Source organism: Cyrtonyx montezumae, unplaced genomic scaffold (assembly GCF_038088225.1).
Source record: "Cyrtonyx montezumae isolate F1298 unplaced genomic scaffold, pur_monq_1.0 scaffold_3, whole genome shotgun sequence".
NCBI classification, from domain to species: Eukaryota; Metazoa; Chordata; class Aves; order Galliformes; family Odontophoridae; genus Cyrtonyx; species Cyrtonyx montezumae.
The window spans coordinates 88,044,722-88,067,077 of record NW_027072034.1 but is presented as its reverse complement, the minus strand read 5'-3'; the positions used below and the strand labels follow the sequence as shown (position 1 = coordinate 88,067,077).

The window sequence follows — 22,356 nt, the reverse complement described above, 5'->3', positions numbered from 1 at the left end:
CCCTGCCTACACTGTGGTTCAGACTGGAGCCCCTTGCTTTCTAAACTTCTTGAACCACAGAGGTAAGTTGCCAAGGCACTGCACAATCCAGTCCTACTCCCAGATTTCATCAATGGTTTATTGACTGAGGGACTATATATGCACAAAGATATAATCTTAGCAAACCTTAAGAATCTTAAAGCTATTAAACACTTACCAAGGATGTGTATTTGCAAGCCATCTTGATGTTAACGTATAAGGGATCTTTGCACAGGTGTACTCTCAAGAGGTTCCCCTTATCAACAGAGGATCCTGTCATACAACCAGCTATTGTGCAGGAAAACTCAAGGGGCTCTCAGCTGCTCACTATTTATGGGGAAAGATGGTTGACTTGGTCATATTGTTTAGTTCATGCTCAACTGGCCCTCAGTGGTTGAACCAGCTGTCTGTTATCAGTTCTTTAATCTCCCCAGTTTGAGACAAATATGTGGTCCATCTTAGCATGTCAGCATTATCAGTCCTCAGCAAGATGCCTTGGGCATCTCACTGTCTTCATGAGTAAAGCCTTACGAATAACAGCCAGGCCAAAAGAGGAAGCACACCATCACATGAGCTCATGCTAGGAAACACCAAGATTCTCGTTAAATTTAAGTAGAAAAGTTGGGAATTTTCTTATCCTTTGGGAAGCCTACAAAATGAATGGCTACAGCTTAATAATAGTTCTCATGTAGATGTCTATGTCTATATGTGTGCTCTTTAGGATGAGCACTCTAGAAAGTCACTTAATTCCTGGGCTTTAAAACAAGGAACAACTGGATCTAAAATCTCTAATGAAGAAACACAGTAACAGAACTTTCCCTATCTGCTTCCCCCAGATTTCTGTCCACAACAAACAGAACATCAAAACTTGCACATGCTGTTTTCCTTTATCATATAGTTTTGAAGTTTATCTTCAATTTGTAATTCTTATTCTTAGAATTTACCTAGCTGGATAAGAGACTTGAAGCACAAGAATAATTCTGTTCTCTTTGTAAGCTGGAGTCGTGGAGGGTTTAAATCTAAATGTATCAGAATGTGCTCAAGAAATGTTTAGATATTGTACTGACAGACATGATTTAATTACTGGCAGGGTGGATGAGGGGAGACCAGTGGATGTAGTCTACCTTGATTTCAGCAAGGCATTTGACACTTGTCTCCCACAGCATCCTCACAACAAAGCTGAGCAAGTGTGGAATAGATGAGTGGACAGTGAGGTGGGTTGAGAACTGGCTGACTGGCAGAGCTCAGAGAGTTGTGACTGGTGGAGCAGAGTCCAGTTGGAGGCCTGTATTAGCAGTGTTCCTCAGGGTTTAGTGCTGGGTATGGTTCTGTTCAACATCTTCATCAATGACCTTGATGAGGGGATAGAGTCCACCCTCAACAAATTTGCTGATGATGCAAAGTTGGGAGGAATGGCTGACACACTGGAAGGCTGTGCAGCCATTCCATGAGACCTGGACAGGGTGGAGAGCTGGCCAGAATGGAACCAGATGAGGTATAACAAGAGCAAGTGTAGAGTCTTGCACCTAGGGAGGAATAACCACATGCACCAGTTCAGGGTGGGGGATGACCTGCTGGAGAGGAGCTCTGAGGAGAGGGACCTAGGTGTCCTGGTGGATAATAGGCTGGCCATGAGCTAGCAGGGTCCCCTGGTGACCAAAAAGTCAAATGGGATCCTGGGGTGCATTAAAAAGAACGTGGCCAGCAGGTCAAAGGAAGTGATCCTCCCCTTCTATTCTGCTCTGGTGAGGCCTCACCTGGAGTACTGTGTCCAGTTCTAGGCTCACCAGTACAAAAAAGACTGTGATCTCCTTGAAAGAGTCCAGTGGAAGGCTACAAAGATGGTGGCCTGGAACACCTCTCTTATGAGGAAAGGCTGAGAGACCTGGGTCTGTTCTGCCTTGAAAAAAGAAGACTCAGAGGGGATCTGTTCAACATCTATAAAATCTAAGGAGAAAGATGCAAAGGGATGAGACTGGACTCTTCTCAGCAATGTGTGGCTATAGGAAGAGGGGAAATGGCCACAAACTAATGCATAGGAAGTTTCCTACACAAATGTAGGTGGGAACATCTTCACAGAAAATGTGACAGAGCACTGGAACAAGCTGCCCAGAGGCTGTGGAGTCTTCTTCTCTGGAGATGTTCAAGACCCACCTGGACACATACCTGTGCAACCTGCTCTAGGGAGCCTGCTTTGGCAGGGAAGTTGGACTAGATGATCTCTAGAGGTCCCTTCCAACCCCTACAATTCTGTGATTCTGTGACATGGTTTAGTGGGAAATATTGGTGATAGGTGGACTGGGTGATCATGGAGATCTTTTTCATCCCTGTTGATTCTATGCCACAGTTCTATATATGGGGGCAACTGACAGTGAAAGAATGAGATGCCTAGATGGCAGGTGAATAACAGGGACAACACAAGGGATGCTTAGGGTTCCGTTTACATACACACCAGGTAGATCGCTGGAAAGCAAAAGAAAACGTATCTACAAAGAATCAGCTACTCTTCTACATGCTCTTCATAGCAGACCCATAAGGAAAAAAAATCTCATACAGAATTCACATATGGAATTTCTTCCTCAACCAAAGTTCAAATCACCATGCTACCAAGAACTTGCCTTTTTGTTAAAATATACATTCTGTTTTCAGTAAGTCGACAAAATATAGTTATTTGAGATTTTAGGAATTCCTATTAAGAGTTGTAATGCTATAATGGGATGGAAAATACAGCAACAACAGCAGAGAGGCGCAATCCCAAACTACAGCAAATGGTAACTAGCCCCAGTACAGCAACCATGGACACAGAAACAAAGAAAAACTGCTTGCCTGTGGAAGACCCCTGGTAAGCAGGGATCCCAAGACAGCTACCCTCACCTCCACTGCCAACCATTAAATGAAGTCTGGGAAGGGTTGATCCTGGCTCCAGCCCTTCTGGTCACTCAGGTGCACTGCATGCATTTCATCTCCCTGGTGTTGGCCCTGCCTTCACACCAGGAGCTCATCTCTGTTTCAAGCTGTGACTTAGCATTTCTGCCACACCAGTGTCATGATTTTACAATTTTTGAATTCTTCATCATAACATCATGTCGTGCATAGGGAGTTAAAGAGTTAACGCTCCAGCTCCACAGATCATCGATAGTTCTGAGTATACCTGTCTCAGAAGAGAAGAACAACTACATACCCCAGAGGACTTTGCTTTATATTTGCATTTTTTCTGTTTTCCAGTCAGAGGGAAAGATAAAAACTGTTCCCATGTCACAAGACACATGCTCTTTTCCTTTCGGATTAACCAAGAGCAGGTACTCCCTAGCCATCTTGCCTTCAGCATTTAGTGTAAGGCCTTCGGTTTTTTGGGCACTCTCTCATTTTATTTATTAGCTTCAATTCCAATTATAGTGCATTATATTGTGTTATTTTGCATTCTGATATCTTATTTAGTAAATTAGCTTTCCTCCTCAGATCATTGCCGCTGTTTTGTTTTTAGGGCCATCTCCCTTTTCCCTTTTTTCCCTTTCCCCCTTCCCCAGGGTGTGTGTCTGCGGGTCCCCCTGCCCTGGTCATCATGGAACCAGGCTGAAACAGCCCAAAAACTGCTGACAATCAGTTTCCATGACTGCATTCAAAGACTAAAGGCTTTCTCCTAAAGACTCAGTTCATGCAGCCCTACAGAGGCACAAGTTTGGATATGTTTTCTCAAGTGTATTTCTACCTCAGGTCATTGTTTTGAAATATTCTCTGTGAGCTTGAAACACAAGCAGAAAGTAAATAACCAAGGAAGCAGAAGGATTCTTTAATTTTAAATTGTTCCATCTTATCAGGCAATGATTATTTACATGATGAGTAAAAAGTGTACTTTTAGTTAGCATAGACTATTAAAAAAATCTTTCTGTCTCTAAAGCAAAGGTGTGATTTCCCAGTGTACTTCTACTGGTGCAGATTTTTACAAGGACAGCATGTAGGCTTTTGTTCATTGCTGCTAGAAAAGCATAGCTAATGGTTGTAACTACATTGAAAAATAGCATTTTGTAGCTGGGAATTTGCTCTATGAAAGTGTTACTGTGCTGTTTGTATCAGTTGTAGTTTCCATGGAAATAAATAGGCATTACTTTTATAGTGACCTGTTTATCATAACATCATAGATTTTTTTTTCTTCAGAATGGACCTTTAAAAGTAATCTAGTCCAATTACCCAGAAATGAACAGGGACATCTGCAGCCACATCAGGCTTTTCAGAGCCCTGCCCAGCCTGACCTTGAATGTCCCATGGGACAGAGCACCCCCTCCTCCCTGGGTAAGCTGTTCCAGTGCTTCACTTCCATTATCATAAAAAACTTTTTTCTTATTTAAGTAGATGGAGAGCTAAGCAAAAATACATTCAAACACTCAAAAAAAGGTATCTGTGAGTGGGACTGTCTCAGTTTCTGGAAAACTGCACATGATGATCCCAGCTAGAATACTTCTAATGTATACGTGTTTACAGGAAGATGCCAACAGTGTAGTGCTGTGGGGTCAAATTAATGTGACTGAACAATTTTAATAAAAGAAGAAGTCATCATTGGACTTACAGTTTACAAGTATTATAAATTTTCCTAGCTACAGCTGGTTTATCCACAACCCTGAAAATACGTAGAACTCTTAAGTACCTCTAACTACAGAGCAAATAATTCAGCTTACTTCTAGCTAAAAAATAAAAAATGAAGACATGTAACTGTAGCAGATTTTATTTTTGTAGCCCCAGTGACAGACTAGTAACAGATTACACAGATTTGCTGGAATGCCCAGCAACCTTAGCTGTTTCATACCTTGATTCTCAAGTAGATGGCCAGTTCTACAGAAAAGGAGGCAAAACACAAATCAACATTTATTATACTTGTAAAAGTTAACTGACATTTTCTTATTTTCTTTTCTCACTCTATCCCCTTTTCTTTTTTGCCATTCTTCTCCACTGGCCACTTAGAGAGGCTCACAGAACCTGCATGTAGAGACAAAAAACTAAATCTAACCACTGTTCTGTTTTAACAGTTTCTACTGCAATTAAGAAGTTAATTTAGTTTTAAAAAATCTTAAAGTTTCTTAAAAAAAACTTGTTCAACCTTCCAGGACAGTTATATTTCATATAGTATGTCTGTACTGTTAGTCTGCTTAGATGATTACCATACCAATAGTTAGAAGTCCAAACAAGATGTTAGCTCCATCTTCAGTTCAAAGAATTAAAGACTAGTACTAGAACCATATATTGGGTGCTTAAGCAAAACTCAGAAAAGAATTTGCCAGGAATGCTGTCAGATAGAGGCTATAGCCCACTGAACTTTATTTGTCCTGCACCTCATAGAATCATAGAATACTTAAAAGTTGGAAGAGACCTTTTAAGGTAATCTAGTTCAACTCCCCTGCAATGAACAGGGACATCCACAGCTCAATCAGGTAGTCCAGGGCCTTGTCCAGCCTATCCCTGAAAGTTTCCATAGATAGGGCATTAACCACATGTCTGGGCATCCTGATCCAGTGCATCACCACCCTCATGATTAAAGATTTTTTCCTTATATCCAACCTAAATCTACCCTTTTTGAGCTTGAAACCATTTTCCTGTCACAATAGATGCTGCTAAAGAGTCTGTCCCATTATTTCCTGTAGCTCCACTTTAGATACTAAAAGGCCGCTATCAGGTCACCTACCTCAGAGCCTTCTCTTCTCCAGCCTGAAGAGCCCCAGCTCTTTCAGCATATACTCATAGGAGAGGTAATTACACTACATTGCTTCCCATGGCTTCCTCCAGTCATATCTTGACTCAACGCATGAATTTCAGACTAGACTGCTACTGTACCGTATGACATCATCCAGTCTACACTGCTACTGTACCGTATGACATCATCCAGTCTACAAGTTGCAATGGACACTGATGATCAGTGGTGGTGGGATGGTGCCACTCAATAAACACATCAGATTTATTTTTCAAGGACCTGCCCTGTTTGGTTGTTGTGGTTTAACCTAGCAAGCAGCTACGCACCACACAGCTGTTTGCTCCCTCCCTCCCTCCACAGGGGGGTATAGAGAATGTCTGACTGCCTGAAGGTAACCTTTGGGCCTACATGCCTGAAATGAAAAGATCCTCAGTGTCACAGCTGCAGTAACCATACTGAAACTGAAGACCTACATGCAGAACAAACAACTCAGTGCACAGAAACCACACTGAAACAATGCCCTGCTAGATCTGGTTTTCTCTAACAGAGAAGGACTGGTGGGAGAAGTGAAGTGAAGGTTGGGGACTGTCTTGGGCAGAGCGACCATGGAATTGTAGAATTCTGTATTCTTGAAGGTGTCAAAAGAGTGACCAGTAAAACTACCTTCTTGAACTTCCAGAGGGCAGACTTTGATCTGTTCAGGCTGCTTATAGCGTTGGTCCCTTGGGAGTCGCTTCTCAAGGGTAAAGGGGTCCAGGAAGCCGGGATGGAAATCTTTCAAGATGGAAATCTTAAAGGCACAAGAACAGGCTGTCCCTGAGTCCCATAAGGCGAGCTGCAGGGGAAGATGACCGGTGTGGATGAGCCAGGAACTACTGTTGAGACTCAGGGAGAAAAAGAGAGTCTATGTCCTCTGGAAGAGGGGGCAGGCTACTGGGGGGGATTAAAAGGGAGTAGCTAAGGTATGCAGGGAGGAAGTTAGGAAGGCAAAAGCCCAACGTGAACTCAGGTTGGCCGCTGCAGTAAAAGACAACAAAAAATCCTTTTATAAATATATCAACGGCAAAAGAAGAACCAAGGACATTTCTCATCCTATAATTGATGCAGCAGGGAATGTGGCCACTGAGGACAAGGAGAAGGCTGAGGTTCTCAATGCCTTCTTTACAACTGCCTTCAATAGCCAGACCAGTTATCCGCTGGGCATTTTATGCCCTGATCTGGAAGTCTGGGGCCCTACTCAGAATATATCCCCAGCGATCCAGGTGGAGACAGTAAGAAAGCTTCTCCTCCATCTGGACTGTCACAAGGACCAGATGGGCTACACCCTCAGGTGCTGAGGGAGCTGGTGTGGGTGATTGTCAAGCCCCTCTCGGCCATCTATCAGCGCTCCTGGTTAACTGGAGAGGTCCCAGAGGACTGGAGGCTTGCTGATGTGACTCCCATCTTCAAGAAAGGTCGTAAGGAGGATCCTGGGAACTATAGGCACTGTCAGCCTGACCACGATACCAGGGAAAGTAATGGAGCAAATAATCTCGGGTGAGATTGCACGGCATGTGCGTGATGTCCAGGGGACCAGGCCCAGCCAGCATGGGTTCATGAAGTGCAGGGTTGTGCTTGATCAACCAAATCTCCTTCTATGACTGGGTGACCAGTCTGGTGGATGAAGGAAGGGCTGTAGATGTACTCTACCTAGACTTCAGCAAAGCCTTTGACACAGTCTCTCACAGGCTTCTTCTGGGGAAACTGGCTGCCTGTGGTCTGGACAGGTATACACTTCTTTGGATAAGAAACTGGATAGAGGGCCATGCCCAACGGGTAGTGGTTAATGGAGTTAAGTCCAGCCGGCGACCCATTACAAGTGGTGTCCCTCAGAGGTCGGTACTGCGGCTCATCTTGTTTAATATCCTTATTGATGACGTAGATGAGAGGATTGAGTGCACCCTCAGTAAGTTTGCAGATGACACCAAGTTGGGAGGTGGTGTGGATCTGCCTGAGGGTAGGGAGGCCCTACAAAGGGATCTAGATAAGTTGGATCGCTGGGCTGAGATGAATGGGATGAGGTTCAACAAGGCCAAGTGTCAGGTCCTGCACTTTGGCTGCAATAATCCCAAGCAGCATTATAGGCTTGGGGCAGAGTGGCTAGATGATTGTGAAGAAGAAAGAGATCTGGGGGTGTTGGTTGATGCTCGGCTGAACACGAGCCGACAGTGTGCCCAGGTGGCCAAGAGGGCCAACGGCATCCTGGCCTGCATTAGAAATAGTGTGGCCAGCAGGAGCAGGGAGGTGATCATCCTCCTATACTCAGCACTGGTGAGGCCGCACCTCAAGTACTGTGTTCAGCTTTGGGCCCCTCGCTACAAGAAAGATGTTGAGGCCCTGGAGCGTGTCCAGAGAAGGGCAACGAAACTGGTGAGGAGTGTGGAGCACAAGTCTTATGAGGAGCGGCTGAGGGAGCTGGGATTGTTTAGTCTGGAGATAAGGAGGCTCAGGGGAGACCTCGGTGCACTCTACAACTTCCTGAAGGAAGACTGAGGTGAAGAGGGGTTTGGCCTCTTCTCCAGGGCAATGGACAGGACCCAGGGAAATGGCCACAAGATTTATCAGAGGAGGTTTAGGTTGGACACGAGGAAATACTTTTTCTCTCAGAGAGTGGTCAGGCACTGGAATGGCCTGCCCAGGGAGGTCGTGGAGTCACCATCCCTGGAAGTGTTCAAGAGGTGTCTGGATGAGGAGCTGCGAGATATGGTTTAGTAGCCTGTGGTAGCAGTGGTAGTGAGAAGACGGTTGGACTAGATGATCTTATAGGTCATTTCCAACCTTGTGATTCTATGATTGTGTGTGATTCTATGATTGATTGACTGAACTTGGGAATGGCGGCAAAAGTTGTGTTTTCATAACAGTAATGAGGCTCCAGGAACAAGTCATGGATTGGCTGCCCACCCTGCACTGTACCATGCATTCACACTCTTGACATGTGTAGAGTGCGCGATCCAGCTCAGGGTATAATGATATCCTAAGGAGAATAGGAGGGTGAGATAACTTAAACAGAGGACACTTTTGCTTCCATGGGGACACCTACAAGATCCTGAGCCTACCAATCCCCTACTTTATGTCCGATCTGAAATGTGCTGGCTAAGCATCTCTCTGAGATCTCTTGGTGGATCAGTATGTATGCAGTAAAACACTTAAAAGCTTCCTTTGGCTGACTGTGTGTGAACATGTGTTTTGTGTGAATGCCTCATCCCCTAGTCCACACACCCTGATAAAAGGCGGTTGAAGGAGAGAATCAGGAGAAAAAGTTGAACTCATGTGGGAATACAAAAAGTATATTTAGAGCTGCAGCTGTGGAACAGGATAAACACCATGAGAAAGGAAGGCTGAGAACCAAGGACACTTCCAGAAGAAGAGCAAAACAAGTTCAAGTAAGCTGCATGATGGCAGACCCTAATTGGAGGAAGAGTGCATGACTTGGGAAGATTCACAGCCCTGATTGGATAATCACCTGTATGCACGGTTAAGGACTGTTTTGGGAAGTTATATTGTTGATATGTAAAGGCGGGTGGGAAAGTTACAATAGAGAAATTTTGAAAGTATATAACGGATGTTAAAACCTGTAATAAACGATTTGGATCATTCACATCTGAGTCCGTGCCCGAGACACTGCAAACTCATGGGTTGAAATAAAAACTAAAAGAAGAGAAAAAAAAGAATTGACAAATATATATATACATACTGTGTTGAGGACCTAAAAGCTGCCAGCTGAAGAATAATCCTGGGATGGCACAAAGTATTCTGGCAGCTTTAAGGGAAGTGATATTTGAGACTGTAGATATTAATACATTAATACATTAACACAGGATAACTGGCCTGACTATTAAAGACAGAAGCAAAGAAAGCACTGAGAAGCATTAAGTTCAGCCTTTCCCTCATCCTCAGTGACATTACCCATCTCATCTAATAAAGGCAAGAGGTTCTCCTTGGCCATCCTATTGGTATTAATAAAAAATGTTTTTACAAAAAATTTATCTTTATCAATGGTGGCCAGAGTTAAGTTCTTGTTGGGCTTTTGCCTTTCTAATTTTTCCCCCTGCATACCCTAGCAACGTCCTTGTACTTTTCTCAAGGATTTCCTTCTTGAGCAATGTCCAGCACTCCTGAACTGACCCCTTTGCCCTTCAGGACGGACTCAAGGGATTCACCCAAGCAACACTCTAAACAGTCCAAAGTCTCCACTCCAAAAATCAAGGGTAGAAGTTTTGCTTACTTCCCTTCTGACTTAATAGCTCTTGAAGAGCTCTAGATAGGGAACAAGTTGCAGAGGTCTTTCTCCTAAGTCTCTAACTTGTCCTAACTGGTCAAAACAAAAGAACAGCAGAGGCTGTAACTTCAACCAACATCTCGAGTTCAATGTAAAATGTTCTTTCTGAATATCCATTCCTCCTCACTACATCACTTTAGCCTTCTCAACTCAAATGGGAGCAGCTTTGTTTTTATTTTATCCTTAGTCTGACAAAAAAATTCTTCCAATTCTATTTTTTAGATACACTGACTTGTTTCCATAGCTCTCTGAAGTCTCAATTTATTACACATGGTTGATTTCCAGACACTACCCACATGTGAGGTAAACCTTCATGCTAGGGTTCACTTCCTAGTAAAATAACTAGTTTCTGAAACACATAAGCCTCACCACATAAGTGTGTACTGATAGCTATTCTGTATAGCATAAAATGGAAATGTGATGGGGAAAGCAAGCAAAGACACAACCTGCAGCAATTTCAAGATATCACATCAACAAGAGGTACAATTTTTCCATCTTCATTGATTTTAGTCCAAGCTATTCTAATCTAAAAATCTGGAAAAACTGCAGTCTATAGTTTTTCACCAGTCTCAGCATCACAAGCAAAACCACGTAGTTCCAGGTTAGTCGGGGTCTTGTGTTCTTTTCAAAAACAAGAAATAAAATTTATTTTTATTTCACTGTTTGTTTAGGTATTTTAATTCTTCTTTTTAGCTCTGAAAGCAGAAGAAAATATTTTGATAAAAACAGAGAAAGCCTAGCTTTTCTATTAACTACAGAACTTAGTGCTAAAATAAAAATACAATATCCTGACTCACTACAAATTTGTTAGTGTGCATTATGTCCCTAAAACATCCTAAAATATGGATTACTTTTTATTACGTTATTTGGAGAAATTGAGATAAATCATCTGACATCAGTCCAAGGGAGGTGGGGGAGAGGGAATCTCCTACACTTATCAAAAAAGACAAAGGTTTTTCTTAAGGTCTTACTGACAGTATTTTGTTAACGGCTGCAAATACCATTCAGAGTTCATGTGCAAATAAATATTCATGCATTCAGCTGCAAAAAAATACCGTTCAACATCTACAGTAAGTCTAACATATTCAAAAGTAGACTAGAGGAGGCACATGAGCGAACTGCTCACTCAGAAATTATAGAAGGTTCTTACTTAAGAGTCAGACCGGATGATTACCATGCATCTCCCAATACATCACTGCAGTGACCTGCAAAGAGTACCGTGTTTCAATACGTATTTCAACACATGATCTTAATAAAAATATGATTCCAATTTTAGGCTCAGTACTAGAGGAAATCTTGTGGTAATTTTCATGTGAGCACTTAAAATACCAATTTGAACTACTCTGAATTTTTGCTTATAAATCCTTCATATGTTTTCAGAATACTGAAAAGATAAAATAATATGGAACACAACAGTTGCCATTCTGAAGTTTGTCTGGGGAAAAAAAATAACTTTGAAGCAGAGAATACAATGTTTTGTAGAGAGAGCTGACCTTGGTAGTTTATCTTGTTTTTGCAAATATTTGTTTTGCATATAGATGTTCCACTTGGGCAATGTATCACACATTGGCCACGCAGATACAGGCTGCAAGTGGAACAAATCCTGCTGACCTTGGGGAGAAAAAAAAAAAGCAGGAGAGAGGCAGTGGTGGGGGAGAAAGGAAAGGTGCACTTTGAAGCACGGGATGCCCAGCTGGCACTATCAAATCCCCCACTGTCATGCTTCTCTCTCCTCTTCAGCGGTTTGAGTCTCTCAGGGGTTGGTAAGTAACAGTGCACTTGCTTAGGGAGTTTCTGCTTCCCAGTTACAGGGATTATCTAAAAACGGGTGCCTGCGTGCATGTGAGTGTGTGTATGTCAACTAAAACTTGCAATCCTCTGTGCTGTTCTGAGTGCACAGTTTGCTTGCCTCTGCTCCTGAGACATCCTATCTCTCAGATCCAAATGTACCCTGAAACGTAACTGGTAACGAAGACGGGATTGAGATGTCGGGAGTGAAGCAGTAAGAAATCGTTTTGTATTCTTTTTTTTTTTTTTCTCTTTTCCTCTCCCCTTCTTTCTCTCTCTCCTATAAGACGGGGACTAGGTGGTGAAAAGGATCTGCCCCACTATTGAGCCGTCACAGCGTGAGGTACCTTTAAAGACAGAGACTAGGTGACAGAAAGGGTCTCCCCCAGCATCACACCATCAAAGGATTAGGTACCTTTAAAGACAGAGACTAGATGGCAGAATTTGCCTGTCCCAGTACTGCACCGTCATAGGGCTAGATGCCTTTAAGACTGGGTCTAGGTCTGCCCCAGCATCACACCATTGCACTGGGAGTGTATATGTGAGTACATTTTCCAAGACCCAGTCCAAGGTTGCATCTCCCCCCATGGAGAGACTGGGCTGAAACGGTGAACCATGGAGTATGTTGTAGGTTCAGCTTGAAACTTTTGCAGAAATAGAACCAAAACTATGGTAAGCAAAAGAATCTTTGGCAGTTTTTCACACCCCACTCACAACAAGTGATGGGGTGTTTGCTAACTGCTTGGTTGTTGTGGATTGTGAACAGCTGTGGATTTTCTGAATACAGTATCTGATCTTGCAAAGACAAATGTACGTACTTAACATTAGGGTCACTTATGCCTCTTGAACCAGGAAAGGAGAGGCTGGCAGGTCTTTCACAATAATCTCCTTTAAAAAGGCAAAACAGTCTGTTCTACTACTCAGGAAAATATGTACACATACAGAATAACATGGCCAAACTAGGAACTTGAGACTGAGCTCTAATGCAAAGAGATAGAAAAGAGATCTCATTCACAAGAGATAGAAGTGAGGATAGGGTACTCCTCCTTTGTAGGAGGACAACAGGGATTCTGATGTTGTAGAGTGCTGCTAGGAAAGCCAAAGCTCAACTGAATTTGAAACTGGCAAGGGACATCACAGGCAACAAGAAAAGCTACCTCATTAGTAAAAGAATAAACAAGGAAAACATGGGCCCACTGAGAGGCACCAGGTTTCAGTGATGGTGACTAAGCCACAGTTCACCTGTCATACCAAAGCTTATAGCTCCTCCTGTTGCCCATGCTGTGTGCACCGGTGTAGACGCACTTCAGTTGGAGCCAGCTGTCTCGCCTTCAGCATTTAGAAAAAGGCCTTTGGTTTACTTGACACCCTCTCTTGCTCATTTTATTTTATTTATTAGCTTCAATTCCAATTTTATTGTATTATATTGTGTTATTTTGCATTCCAATATCTTATTCAGTAAATTAGCTTTCCTCCTCAAATTGTTGCTGCTGTTTTGTTTTCAGCCCATCTCCCTTTTCCCTTTCCCCCTTACCCTTTCCCAGGGTGTGTCCGTGGGTCCCTCACCCCAATCATCACAGAACCTGGCTAAACCAGCCCTTGAACCACTGACATCAGAGTAAAAACACAGAAAGAGTGTTGATAAAAAGTACTAAGTACAGCTTCATTTACCCTTGTAGTCGTGTTTTCCCAAGCACAGGAAAAACTTCATACCAGAGGTCCTCCCCTCTGCCCTTCTAAAATCTCCTGATCTGAAGGCCTTATCAAGAGAGATGGAGCTCCCACCTCCCATTAGAAGTAGGGGGACAACAAAATACTCAAGGTTCAGCAAGAAAAGTTTCCAAAAGCTTGAAAAGGAGAAGACAAGGCTAGAGTCAAATTTTATGTAAGGGAGAAGACTGGAATCACTTCAGTAGCTTCCGAGGAGAGCTGTCAGCTCATCCACCACCCATGGCTTCTTCCCCCACAATCCCTGAATTTTGGCCTCCCTCTAGCAACTCAGGCTTCCCCATGCACATGACACGTGAGATCTCACCTCTTGGACAATATCACCTGCAGGGCTTCACTCATCCAGTGCTCAGCACAGGTCTGTAGCTATGATGTAATACCATGCTGCAGCCTGAAGACAAAGGAGAAAGGTAGCTCCCCTGACCAAAGACGGTCTTACTAAAGGAATATTTCTGCCCACAGCAAGGAGGTATCCCAGGTTTAAGACATCTGTTCCCGTGACAGATTTGGAAAACATAAGTGAAAGACCGTGCACACAGCCACCACTGGGCTCATCCTGTCCCACTAAACTAACCTTCCAGTTTCTGCAAAAATTATACAGTTGTCTCAGACTTGCTCTTCTTTTATAGTGGGAGTGGGGGAGGGATTTTGCTCCTCCATTTCTTACTAGAGATTCAGAGATGTGAGTTTCAAGGATTTGAAAGACAATACGACTAACCACCTGTGAGAATAAAAGTAAGTATATTTAGAGTGGAAGCTGTGGAACAGGATAAACAGCATGAGAAAGGAAGGCTGAGAACCAAGGACACTTCCAGAAGAAAAGGAAAACAAGTTCAAGTGAACTGCACGATGGCTGCATGATGATGACCCTGGTTGGAGGAAGACCTCATGGCTTGGAACAAATCTTGACCCAGATTGGATAAGAGCATGGTTAAGGAGTGTTTGTGGAGTATTTTGTAGACATGTAAAGGTGGGTGGCAAAGTTAAAAGAGAAAACTTGTGAATGTATATAAGGGATGTTGGAACCTCTAATAAACGATTTGGATCGTCCATATCTGGAGTGTTCCTCAGACTGCAGTGGAAGAGTTGATGTCAAGGAATCTACATTCTTAGAGTTTCCTGCATTTGTTTTTCATGCAAATGCTTCATTTCATAGTAGCACATACCAAAGCATAGACTAAGCTCTAAGTTTCGTGTCTTATTTTTTTTATTTTTTTGACAATTGTTACTAGTTTGGGAACAGTAGTTTACAGTTGGCATGTAACAGCTACCTATAAGTAGCCAATGAGGGTGCAGTTGAAAGAATCCAGCCAAGCGCAGACAAATTCCTGTTTGTTAAAATATCCAGAACTACCCAATCTGAGATGTATCAAGTGAGGCTGATGAAGCTTAGGTGAATGAGAGGATAGTCGCAGCATGTGGCAGGAAAAAGTAGTATGGGCAAAGAAATTCTCTCCTCTAAAGGGAGGATGTGTAAAGAGAGGAAAAAGTCATCTTCAGTCTTTCTGTAAGTTTTGTATACTGAAATTGTTTTATGACTATGTCGATGTCTTGTTCTGTTCTCTCAAATTACAAGGAACTGCAAATATATATATAACCTTTGTTTCAAAATAATGTCTGTTAATTCACCTTATGCATTTTTATTTGCATAATTTCATGGACACCCAGTCAGGAGAAACGTGAAGTAAGCACTTTAAAATTCAAAATACATAGTATTATTATATATATGTTCTATTATCTTTCAGTATAATAGTCTTTCAGTATTATAGTCTTGCAAGTTTCTTGAAGAAAGCTCTTGATTGCTTTCTGACATGGTACAAAAAGGCGAGGTTCACTGAAAGGAAAATGTGGGAAAAACATTAAGAGAAGATGTATGACAATAGTATGCAATCATCAGAGACTGTAGTTGTCATCAAGGTTGATGGTGGGTCTGTGAGTTTAAGTGTGTTTAAAACAGTTAACTCAAGAAATGTTGCTTGGTGAGAGATTTTGTATGAGATTTGATTTATATGAGATTTTGATTGAGATTTAGCTTTTAAGTCTGTTCCATACTCATTATGTTTAATTAGAGATTTTCAAGTGGGAACAACTTCCTTCATCTGAGATTCACTGTGAAACACTGACCTCTGTAAAATTGTCATTTCTTGTGAGAATGTAGCGGTTAGCACACAATCCTGTGTTCTAAGTAAAGAGCTGGCAGGGTGTGAATGTTATACTTGCTCTGGTCTGACCAATGTGCCTATACGATTTCTTCTCAGAACCAGGGAACTTCTGGTGTTCTAAGAATGTAGCATATGTATGCTGCACTATGTGAAGGGAAGACTGTTTAATCGTATTGGACACGTTTCCTTTTAAGCAAAAAGAGGCACAGTGCAGCGGGATTGCACTATGGGAGTATCAGGAAAAGAAGAGAAACATGCTGCAGGCCCTCAGGGATTGATCTGCACACAGCTGTGAAACAGTCAACACAGAGGACAGATTTCCAAATAATAGTATATGTGATGGTTTTATTACCTGAGTATACCTATACAACAGTAATGCTGAGTATGTGCACAAACCAGTAGCACTGCCGTGAAGGTATGTGGCTGAGCAAATAGCGATTTTAAAACTTCTGTACTTCCTGAACTCTGGTCTGTACTACTTTAAAAACTTTGACATTCCTGTGAAATATATACAAGCAGAATGATCTGTTTTAAAACTCTCTTTATTGTTTACTCTCCTAAATATTTATTTAACTGTGCTTTGTTGAGACAGGCTGCTTACTATGATGTAATGTGTACTGCTGACAATGGTGTGAACAGTATTGAATTTTTTTGACAGATTTCACAAAAATACTGAACAAAAGTAGATGTGTAATGTGGGTGACTGTTTCTTTGTGTGTTACTGAGAGTCATGGGAGAGTCGATTCAAAGCCAAGTATTACATCAGACTCCTGTGTTCCAGGCAGTGATATGATTTGGCCCTGCTGCTCTTAAAGTTTGTGTCAGTAAATCTTTTCTTGATTGATGTGAAGTCTTAATTTAGGTAATGACGTTATTAGAACAAACATGGTGATCACCCACTGCAACAGCTGGGCTGAGTCAGAAACTCAGAGGGGCAGTAACCCTTCAGGGCTAATGCAGGCACCCAGATGGACCTCCCAGGGAGCAACAGAGCTGTCCAGACTTATGGCTGTGAGGAACTGTGGAATCTGGAAATTGCTCAAGGGTCTAAGGAAGAGAGGATTGTCATGAATGGGAGTGCACCTTGCTTGATAAACTTCTTGAGCAGATGGCCAGGCTGCAAGATGAAATTACCAGGCTGGAAATTAGAGAGGGAGAGAAAGGAGGAAGTCTGACACATGCTGACTAACAGCTCTGTCCTAAGTCCGCAAGGGGAATAAGCTAAGCCAGGTTTCCACCTTGAGGAAGAATGTCACAATACTGTGCCTCATCTCAGCTTGAAGAAGAAAGTGGCATCTCCTCCCTATCCACATAGTGCCCCTGAGCAACAGATACTAGGCTCTGGGTATGGAAAAAGGAAAGGGTGTGGAAAGCAGTCAAAACCCAGAAAACGGGAAAAAAAAAGCAGAAAAACCTGCCTATTAAGCAGGGCCTACTAAGGGACCACATCAGAACAAGAACTAGCAAAAATACTCTGTGCTGAGGGGTACTTAGGCCCCCATTTGCTGCCCAGTGAGATTTGCTGAGTGTCAGGGGCACATGTTAGGGATGTAAAGATGAGGCAACCATATCTGATGAAACAGGATGACTACTATCTATTTGTTCTCACTGAAGTTGGATCTCAGGACCCTGTGAAAACAGAACAGCAGAACATTTAAAAAAACCCTTTATATCCCTTGGAAAGACATTGAAAGGATCAGGAGTGCAAGTAGTGTTCTCTTTTGTCCACGTGATTGCTGGCTGGAAACTGTAATGGAGGAGGAAAATGGGTCAGATAAATGATTGGCTGTGTGGATGGTGTCATGGTCAGGGCTTTGGGTTTTATGACCTTGGACAAGCCTTTTGAGAAACTGAGTATGTGGGCATCAGATGGAATACAAATGGTGGGGCAGAAGTGTTCTGAGAAGCAAGCTGGCTTGATTGATTAACAGGGCTTTAAGCTAGATTTAGTGGGGGAAGAAGGTAGAGTCCTATGTTATAGAAAAGGGCCAGCGTATGCTGTCAGTTTAGAAAACGGGGATGGGGGTGAGAGGGGGGAGAAAATCTCTGGATTGCCTCAGAAGATCTTATGGGTACTCCTCAGAGAAGATAACATTGCCAACAATCTGGCTGAAGTGCCTCTATACCAGTGCACACAGCCTGGGTAATAAGGAGGAGGAGTTGGAAGGATATAATAATAAAGGACGTCTGATTGTTGGGGTCTGTTAGAAGCTGCCTGTTCAGGGGGAGCCAGCCGTCTTGAAGCCTTCCTGCTTTAACTGCAGTGTTGCACTCACAGGCTCTCTTCTTGTTGGGGGATTTCAACAACCTAGATGTATCCTAGGAGAGCAAAATGGTGGGCTGCAAGCAATCTGGTAGACTCCTGGAGAACACTGATGATATCTTCCTGGTCCAGGTATTAGACAAACCAACCAGAGGAGAAGTGTTTCTGTACCTGGTGTTCACCAACAGAAGTGAGCTCATTGAAGAGGTTAAGATTGGAGGTACTCAGGGCTGTAGTGACTGTGCCCTGGTGGAGCGTGTGATCTTGAGGAAGACAGGACTGACAAAAAGCAGAATCAGCACCCTGAAATTCAGGAGAGCAAAATTCAAGCTATTTAAGGAATTACTTGGCGAGATCCCTGGGAAGATGCCCTTAGAGACAATGGAGAGGGTTGAAGCTGGCAACACTTTAAGGAGAGCATCAAGGCTTTCTGACCCCCAGTACAGGAAAACAAGCAGAGGAGGCAGGAAACCACCAAGGACCTGCTGGTCAAACTGAGGGAGATGGACATGTAAAAGTGGAAAAAAGGACATGTCACCTGGTAGGAATACAGGGGGCTGTATGAATGTGCAGAGGTGGGATAAGGAATGCCAGAATTCACATGGAACAGTAGTTGGTGAGATGTAAAAAAAAAATGCAGGAAGGGATTCTGTAGGTACATTGATCAGTAGAGACGGATCAAAGAGAGATTGTGAACTCCCTCTGATAAATGAGAATGGAGAAATGGCAAAAGGCATGGAGAAGGCTGAGGTACGCAGTGAGTTCTTTGCCTCAGGTGTATGCAGCATCTGAGGCACAGACTCAGATGTGGACGATCCAAATCATTTATTACAGGTTTTAACATCCCTTATATACTTTCACAAGTTTTCTCTGGTAACTTTCCCACTCGCTTTTACACATCAACAAGATACTCTCCAAGACAGTCCTTAAACGTGCATACAGGTGCCTGTCTAATCAGGGCCATAAGTTGTTCCAAGCCATGCACTCTTCCTCCAATTAGGGTCTGCCATCACACAGCTCACTTGAATTTGTTTTCTTTTTCTTCTGGAAGTGTCCTTGGTTCTCAGCCTTCCTTTCTCAAGCTTTTCATCTTGCTTCACAGCTTCGGTTCTGAATATACTTTCTTATATTCCCACAATCCACTGCATAGTGCATCGTGCTAACAAATAAAGGACACTACACATAAATTTAAAGTAGGAAAAAAGCCAAGACTAGAGCAGCCAACACTCATGGCCTGTCAGAAATTTACAAGTATTCTTATTAAAAGAATATATATTTTTAATTTTTTTTAATGAAACACACTTGAAAAAAATCTACATCTGATACCACCTAGTTCCACCTTAAATCGTACAAACCCTTTAAAAAGATTAATAAATAGGACAAATTAATAGGACAAAAAGATATTCATCATATGAGATCTGCCCAGTAACTTCATTTTTTTCCTCCCAGCAGCACTGTATGAAAAGTCTACTATTGTTTCTTTCAGCTGGGAACTACTGAAAAATAACTAGCATCAAAACACTATGTGCTCTCATGTCAGAGGCAAAGCTTCTGCATAGTCTTATTCTGCTTTAAGTTTACACCAAAATTCAAACTATCCTGTAAACGTGAGACTTCCTGCTTCCTACAAACCCATGTCATCTGTCCTGTCTAATGTCACAGGTACTCAATTCCATTTCTCTTCTTAGCCACACAAAGTTCTATCTCCATGCCCACAGTGCCTACTATCTTTCTTAACACTGCCAGCAAAGTACAGTAAAATCTGTAAAAACTTCTGTAACCCTGGCCATACAACAGACTTTTGTTGATTGCTAATGAAACAAAGAAACAGATGCAAAGAGACTTAACAGTGGAAGTTTTATTACTATTAAGCAGGTATTCCTATTGGCCACACAGGATGCAAGGGGGTAATAATCCTACCAAGTATAGCCTACGTGATAGTACATGCCTTCCCATTTACAGTGCTACATCACAAATATCATCCACAACATTTTAAGGATTACTATAGTATTGCAAGAAAGCATTACTCATATAATGCAACAATTCAGCAGCTATGCTTATAGAGATATATTAACAGAATATATATATAATGTATATTTTGTGTAATTGTTTCTTCAAATCACCAACCCTTTCAGTTTCCATCAGACTTTACTGTCTGGTTTTGTACTGAATACCTTAGAGAAATCTAAACTGGTCTTATCAACTGTCAACTCAAATAACTGCATCATTTAAATGAAATTTGACTGATACAGTTCAATTCGAACAGTAAGTTTCCTGTAGAGTTACTTTTGGGAGTCTCTCCAAGAGGTTCTGAAACACACCAATGACAGCAAATTAGAGGAAATACAACTGGTTTTCTACCTCCTCCTACATTCTGTGCTCCGTATGGTAATAGTGCATTTATGTCATGCATTTCCCATTAATTGTACCGTGTTGGGTTTTTTTTATCTCAGATATTGAGCACTGAATCCCAGCTAATTGACTGTTTTCTAATTCCCCAATTATCCTTCTTCAACAGTGCTCTGAGTGAGGACTTCAAAACAAGAAAGCTTTTACAATACTAGGTCAACTAATCCCCATGTCAATTCAAGGGCAATATAGATGCAAGCAGTGAAGGCAGGATGGAAAAGATAAAACACCTGAATAACACAGTTTAACCATGAACAATACAGAGATGAATAAGAGTTAATACTTTCCCAGTAAATAAATTGTGTTCCAGTAAGAACACATAGTGTAGGATGATTGATGGCTTCATGAAGGAGACAGAACTAAGATTAATGGCTATTGATATCTAGATATATGCTTAACTTCTTCAAATGCCCTGAATGGTCAGCCCAAGTATCTAGCCTAGCAAAGACATCCACAATCCTGAACAATACACTATGCAAAAATATGGTCTGTACCAGGAAAAAAAAAAAAAAAAAAAAAAAAAAACTCCTGTGGTTTTTCTTGGGGGAATCCTAGCTTCCTGCAAGTCTGCAGCAACTCCACAAAGTGCCAGGAAACACACTAATAGGAGACAACGTTATAATGACTCAACAGAGAGTTTGAAGTTCTAATGACTTCCCCCTTCTCCAACGCCACAGTTCTGCAGAAGCTTTGTGACAAGAAATAGCAGAAACAAGCTAAGGAAAAACAGAGAATGATGCTCCATCAGTAAATATATTCATCTCTGCATTTTGACATTCCTCTCAAACAAGGCAGAGTAAAGTCTCACTTAGTTTTCCAATCAGGAGATTTGGTTTCATACATCACTAAAGACTCAAAGTGAAAATGTTATTTAAACTTTTTAATCTGGAGAAGAAGTCTTCCTGTGGAAGAGGATCACAAATCTGATTTTTGAATGTGCGAGAAGTAATGAGAAAACATGTTTTCTTGGTTACACCAAATAGCACCTCTTTAATTAACAATGGGTGCAAAAAATTTCAGGTTCAAGAAACCTGAGAAGAAACAGTAATTAATTCTAACAGTATCTCTGAGACAAATAATTCTCCTTTCTCCACATCAAAGTAAAGATTCAAATTTATGTCATATTATAATTCAGTTATATCATATTACTTAGCAACTTACAGGACAGGATCAATTCTGCTTTGAAGTCTTTGAATCCAGTTTAAAATAAAGACAAACAAAAAAAAACAAAATTGCTCTTACCACATAAGAGGCCAATCCCAAGGCTGTTGCTCCATGGAATGTTCTTTTCCTCAAACTATCTTAGCTGAACTTGTAATAACATTCCTGAAGACCTAACCTATTACTACCTATTTAAATGCACAAGTTCTGTAAATGACAAAGAACACAGACTTATGTCAAGAACTCAAATCAGATACAAACAAAATATCAGCTGGACTGCAGAACACCTAGGTGCATTACATATATATTTATGTATTTCTTAATAAACACGCATCTCCTACACAGTCAGATCAACAATTTATTTCTGTAATTGTAAGCCAGACACATAAGTTAATGAAATCTGTTTTCATAATTCTCCCACCTTCCTTGTCTGATCTCATTTTGGGCTAGACTGCACAGCCTGTATTTGTACAGTACTTCTCTGTGCCTCATCCCATTCGGAACAGTTAAAAGAATCTGGGAGCAACAACCCTCCTTACATTTCAAAACAAATTAGACAAGTGAAAACCAGACCTGTATCAAAATTTCATTATGAAAAACACATTGATATGCATAAATTTAAGTATATTCCATAGAAAGTAAAAAGCACATTTCCTAATCCATTCAACATGACAAAATCCAATCTTCTTAAAAGAAACTGACACCTTCAAAAACGAAGTCCTTGAGTTACAGTAAAGGACTATCAGAAATTCCATAGCTAACACGGATCATCAAGGTAAAGAAACAGATGGAATTTCTAGGCCTGCATTAGACACAGGACACTAATTTT

General features: G+C 41.7%; 1 protein-coding gene across 3 annotated transcripts in view; it reads right to left on the bottom strand.

Annotated features, from left to right (window-relative positions):
- The window catches only part of TSPAN9 (tetraspanin 9), a 157,095-nt gene that overhangs the window by 121,716 nt on the left and 13,023 nt on the right, over positions 1-22,356 (bottom strand). Inside the window, exon 1 of one of the 3 annotated variants that reach the window (XM_065742359.1) lies at positions 13,840-13,994. The exons of 1 other annotated variant lie outside the window; for it this stretch is intronic. The gene's annotated coding sequence lies outside the window, so the exon portion shown is untranslated. Of the gene's footprint in view, positions 1-13,839; positions 13,995-22,356 lie in introns of those variants that run through there. One more of the 3 variants, XM_065742358.1, reaches the window with a different exon arrangement.